Source organism: Triticum dicoccoides, chromosome 5B (assembly GCF_002162155.2).
Source record: "Triticum dicoccoides isolate Atlit2015 ecotype Zavitan chromosome 5B, WEW_v2.0, whole genome shotgun sequence".
Classification (NCBI taxonomy): Eukaryota; Viridiplantae; Streptophyta; class Magnoliopsida; order Poales; family Poaceae; genus Triticum; species Triticum dicoccoides.
In genome coordinates, this window is record NC_041389.1 from 20,827,743 (window position 1) to 20,834,180 (window position 6,438).

Consider the following 6,438-nt stretch of genomic DNA (forward strand, 5'->3'; position numbering starts at 1 on the left):
CCAACGTATATTTATGTGGAAAAACTTTTATGTTGGCGGATGCATGTACTATATTGGTGCTACAGTATCACGTGGTGGTGCTTATTTTTTTCTAGAAGTTTGGAGGGTACGCGCAAACGGTGTGCTTTTATAGGCGGTTGCTTCTGATTGATTTAAAAATCATTGGCCCGGTCAAATCATATACCAAATCCAAAATCAAGTACCTCAATTGTATGAAAGGGCTTTCAAATTAGGAAACATGGGGAATTAAAAGAATTAAAAGGAAAAGCTCATTCAGAAATTATTGACCCGATCAAAATTGGGTGACCCAATTCTAAATTGAATACCTTAATTAATTATGAGACCTTAAAAATTGAGAAGAATAGTGTATAGTATAAAAAATTCGAATGAGTGAGCTTTGAGATATTATTGACCTAGTAAAAATTGAGTGATCCAATTCTAATTGAAGACCTTAATTGAACATGGGCCCTTTAAAATTAGGGGCATAGTGTTATAGAGAATTAGACCAACCAATTATGAGCCATATGGTATAAAGCATTTCTAGTTGAATCATGTTGAAAAGAAGTTTTAAATGGTAGCATAGTTTCTAAGTACAAAACTCAAAGTTGAATTTTGAGTATTCACTGAAACGGATGAAGCCTCGGAGTATAGATGTGCCTCAGCAAAAACCGTAAAAGAAACAAAAAGAATGGCGTATAGCGTTGTGGCTGTTGCAAGTCAACTCTCTCTCGGCTCATCTCTCGGGCGTTCCCCTCTCCCCCTCACTCGACCTCCCCAGCCGCCCCCTCCATAATCAGCGCCGCCAGCCGCCACCATCCTCACCTCCCCCTCCAGATTCGGCGGCGCAAAGATCTCGCGATGGCGGGGGTCAGCGCGGGGACGGGGGCGATGAGCTCCCTCCTCGGCAAGCTCTCCGCCTTGCTCACCCACGAGTACAAGCTTCTCAAGGGCGTCCGCAAGGAGATCCAGTTCCTGGAGCGCGAGCTTGGCAGGATGCGAGCCTATCTGGACATACTGGCGGACATGGACAAGCTCGACGACCTGGCCAAGAAGCGGAGAGACAGCTTGCGCGACCTCAGCTACGAGATGGAGGACTGCATCGACCGTTTCATGGACCGGCTTGGCACCGGCGACGCCAGGCGAGGGTTCATGAGGACGACCGCGCGCCGGCTCAAGACGATTTGGGCGCGCCATGACATCGCGACCCTCATCAGAGACCTCAAAGCTCGGGTCTTGCAGGAGACCGAGCTGCATGACAGGTACAGTGCAATCTTTCGTTATCTCTGCAAGACGTTCAGACCAATAAGTTCTTTTTTCTCTGTGTGTGTGTGTGGAAAATGATACAGATACAAGCTTGATGAGGCTTATTACAGTGCAACGAGGCGAGTTGAAATAGATCCCCGGATGACCGCGCTCCACGAGGAGGTCAGGGGCTTGGTGGCCATGGACGCCCCAGTGAAGCACATTTCTGCATTGCTGATGGATCAGAGTATGGAGCTGAAAGTGGTGCCGATTGTCGGGCCTGGAGGGTTGGGGAAGTCGACCCTTGCAATGGAGGTCTATCGCAAGATTGGGAGACACTTCCGTTGCCGAGCTTCCGTGTCAGTGTCACGCGCTCTTGATCTGGAGAAGTTCCTCAAGGATATCTTGTCTCAAATTGATGAGTCTAGAGAATGTCAGCCAGAGGGTTCAGACATACAGCAACTTATCCGTAAAACCACACAAATCTTGACCGGACAGAGGTACTTGTACATTGTTTTGTTTTTTCCATACTTAACAGTTAACATTAATTATTTCTTATGCTTAGGCCGGAAAGAATCGATTTATTTGAATGTCTAGCTTAATTATTTCCTATACTTAGACTGGGAAAATTTAATTTATTTTAAATGGCTAGCTTTGACCGGGGAATATGGAGTATGTTTAACCTTAACTATTTCCAATAGTTTGATTGGTGCCAAAAGAAATTACTGGAACATTAAGTAGGAAACACTTGCGTATTTGGTTGGATATATAAAAATATTTGCTGGTGCAAGTAATCGCAGGAAAATGCTTAACAATGCACAATATTCAATGTAGGTACTTCATTGTTATTGATGACATATGGAAAGAACACGATTGGAAATTGGTCAAGGCAGCATTTCCCGAGAATAATAACGGCAGCAGAATAATTGCTACTACACGCATCACTGGTGTAGCTAATTTGTGCTGTTCCAGATCCGGTGGTCTACCCTACCAAATGGAACCTCTAGATGATGTTGGTTCTCGAAGATTGTTCTTTAAGAGAATTTTCAGCTCAGATGATCCCTGTCCCGCAGAACTGGAAGAAGTTTCTACTAGGATCTTAAAAAAATGCGGTGGTGTGCCATTGGCTATAATTACATTTGCAAGTTTGCTTGCCAATAAGACACATAACATCGGTGAATGGGAGAGACTGCAAGATACCATTGGTACTGGTTCTTCGCTTGATAACAATGAGACCTTCAAAGGGATGAGACAAATATTGTTACTTAGTTATTTGGATCTTCCGCGCCACCTGAAGACTTGTTTATTGTACTTGTATATATATCCAGAGGACTATGAAATTGAATGTGAAGAATTGAAATGGAAATGGATGGCCGAAGGATTCATTGCTACACAATGGGGACGTTTGGATCAAGTAGCGGAGAATTGTTTCAATGAACTTGTTAATAGGAATATGATTCAGCCAGTTGATGTTGGGTATGATGGTTCCGTGAAACGTTGTCGGGTCCATGATATGGTGCTTGATCTCGTCATATCTTTATCTGATGAAGAGAACTTTGCTACCGTTTTAAATGGACGTATTTGCAATTCATTTTCAAGCAAGATTCGTCGTCTGTCAATGCAATCTAGTGCCAAAGAGCAGGATGAGGCGGTCCGTGCAATCACAGAAACCAAGTTACATGTTCGCTCACTGTCTATGTTTGGGCAAGTTAAGCAGATATGCCACCTCGTGGACTTTCATGCTTTGCGGGTGTTAGATCTCGTAGGATGTGAATGGTTGGAAAACAAGCATGTAAAAAATATAGGAAGTTCATGTCAGCTTAGGTATTTGCGACTTAGCAGTTTTAAAATTACAGAGCTTCCTGGGGAAATCGGAAAGCTGCAGCACTTAGAGACTCTTGATGTGAGAGGATGTTATTATCTTCCAAGACTGCCGTCAACTGTGGTGCAGTTGCAAAAATTGGTGCGCCTACTTGTCAGCCGTCGAACAGAGTTGCCTGCAAGTGAGTTTGGGAGTATGCAAGCCTTGGAGGAGTTGGAGAAGTTAAATATCTGGAACAGTGACAACCCACTGAGATTTGCGGAAGAGCTTGGGCATCTAACAAAATTGAGAAGAGTGGATATACATCTCAATCTCAATCTCAATGAAAAACTTATCATGGATTATGCAACAAGAGAAAGATTGGTGGAACTTTTGGTGTCATCTTTAAGTGAGTTGGGCAAATGCAACCTTCGATATCTTAGCATTGGTGGAGACCTGTGCAATCGTCTATTCTGGGACCCATGCTGCACCTATCCATACCTCCACGATCTTACAATTGGGCCAGCTATTAAAACAGTTACCAAGGGAATGGCCTCCCTCAAAAATCTTGTGAAACTATGCATAGCGGTCGAGGAATTTGATAAGGAGGGTCTCCATCTCCTTATGGGCATGCCTTTTCTAGCCCATCTTGAGCTAGCGATACGAATATCGATCAAAGAGAAGCTGAACATCGGTACTAATGGATTCAAGCTACTAAAGGTGTTCCACTTCACATACATGACAGACAGGTGGTATTCCAAAGTGGAGGCAATAGATAGACTGCAGCTAACATTCGCAACAGATGCCATGCCAGCACTCCGACAGTTCCATCTTGAACTGAACCCAATGGAGGTGACATCCAATTTTTTTGCAGACTTGGGTATCGAGCATTTTTCAGGCCTTGCACACTTCCAGGTCGAAATTGATTGTAACGGAGCAGCTCCAGGCTGGGTGGAGGCTCTAGAGTCTTCCATTGAAAAAGCAACTGACTTGCACCCTAACAACGAAATGGAAATCCATCTCAGCAGACTCCATGAAGATGGCATGTTTAAGGATGACAAGGAGTGGGAAGAGGCTGCTGCAAAAGAAAGAAAGAAAGAAAGAAATGAAGAGGAAGGAAGAACTTCGTGAGGAACTTGCAAAAATCAGGGACGACGAAAGGAGACAGGCAGAATGAGTGAATGGCCACCAAAAAGTAGCTGCCTTATACTGGTAATTTAATTGATGTGGTTTTACTTGCTCCCACAAGAAAGAATTATCTAATGTATGTCCTTGAAACAATAAGAAGGCATTGTATATACATTTTTTGCTGAACCTGTATTCATCTCAAATAACAGTACAAACATCATGCAACTACTGTAGTAACATCATCCAATTCTGGACTTCTCTGTGACAAGTATGCTGCTGAAACCCGCACAGGGTGCAGCTGCTACAGAATCTAATTGGCTTATTTGCGAGCTTCTTGTGCCATATGGTGGCAGCTCAAGTATTGTTTTGAGGGGTGCCTTTTCTAATGGGCTTTGGTGCGACTGTTGATTAGAAGTTGCTCCCTCTGTCCCATAATATAAGATACTATTACAACCAATATACTCACATATTGGTTGTAGTAACGTAATTACTTATCGGTTATAATAGTATCTTATATTATGGGACGGAGGGAGTACTATATATTTCGCCACTTGGATTGGCCATGTTCTGATGCCCAAAAAATAATTGAGTACATGTCAAGAATATGTGTCCTGGTTTGCCCACATGAATATCTAATATTCTACAATTTGCTGATATATTAACTGAATCCGAAGTACCAGTCTTGGGCATTGATTTAGATTCTTTCTAAAAATTTACCTTCGTTGGATCTGACCAGAATGATGTTTCAGAATTTACCTTTGTAGGCATAGAGGCTCATGGTTAATAATTTATGAAATTGTTCGTTGTGTTTCGTATTAGTTTCACATGCATGGACTTTATGCAAAAAATATGGTACGTCTACCACTGCTTCCTTTATGCGTGCGATTCACATATGTATTTTTCATGATTATTGTTAGGCAGGCTCAGATTTGGTGATGTTGCTGGAGGAGGCATAATGAATTGGTGCTTCTTCTTAAGAGGGGCATCATCATCATGTCATTTGCACCAAGGGATTCACATGAGGCGAGCAGAACATCAGTGGCCATGGTTTACTTTATTCACTCCAGCCGCCAGCTGAATCTGCTCCTGCGGCACAGCGTTGTGCGGAAAACAAGGCGAAGCACATGGTGGTGGTGGAATGCTGCACGAACAGCGAGGCGGAGCTCATCGACGGCTTGGAATGAGGCAAATGAAACTTAACCCGCCTAAAAATCCGGTACTTGGTGGATTAGTTGGGGGAGCGCTATTGGGGTACTTTTTGAGATGCTTTTGGCTAATACTTCCTCCGTTCCATAATTCTTGTCGTGGTTTAGTACTATTTTCATCTTCTTGGTTTATAAGTCACGAATTTTTCATAGGTCTATTCCCGCTGGTCAGATACATGTTCAATCATGTTGTAGTTATTAGTTAGTCCATTGTACCCACCTCATGCCCCTTCCCTGTTTCCACGTATTCTTTCATGTGCAGGTGTTGTTCTTCCTTTTCTCCCTTTTCTGGGAGTGTTTTCCCTTCGTAGTTTTCCCTATTTCGTCGCATATTTGTTTTAATAGAAAGATAAAGAAGATGGTTACAGTTAAGTTTGCAAGTGAGGAATACAGCCTAATGGTGTCTGTCTAACGAATTTCAGTTATGTTACATAACTTCATTTCTTTCTTTTTGCTTAAGATAGCAGCTGTTGCTGGCCAGTTATAATATGGACAGAACATGTTGATATATATTTTGCTGTCAAATTTATATGAGTGAGCTCTAATATTTCCTAGACATTCTACGTAGACGATAAATCTTTCCTTACATACTGATATAAATTGTCTCTAATATGACAGATGTTGTGTAGCCTTACTCCATTTTCTTCTCTTTTTGAACTCAATCGATTGTTTTTGCTCCTTGGTTTCTCAAAGTTTGGAGTGTCCTTAGTCGCTTTCTCTGGCTCTTGAAGCTCGGCGCTTGTAACCACGCTTCTTGCCCTTCTCGTCAGAATCAAGTTTAGACTCAGATTCCGATACCGTGGAGGAGGATGAAAACGGTGTTGTCCCTTTGGTGCCTTCTTTTCTTCTGCTTCGCCTTGCATCGATGCTTCCTATCCTCCAAGTCCAACGAACTCTCGCTTGAACTGCCGCTTTCAGAAGAATACTCAGAGCCACTCGTCGATGATTCGGACTCGGAGTCGGTGTCTGACACCGAAGCACGATGTTTCCTGTTACTTTTTACCTTGTTTCTCTCAGATTTGATTTCTCCTTCTTCTGCTTTGCACCCGTCAGCTTCGTTTC

At 42.9% G+C, this 6,438-nt stretch overlaps 1 pseudogene; it reads left to right on the forward strand.

The window, feature by feature from the left end:
* Nucleotides 1-716: 716 nt before the first annotated feature.
* On the forward strand, nt 717-5,788 carry LOC119307111 (annotated as a pseudogene).
* The last annotated feature ends 650 nt before the right edge of the window (nt 5,789-6,438 follow it).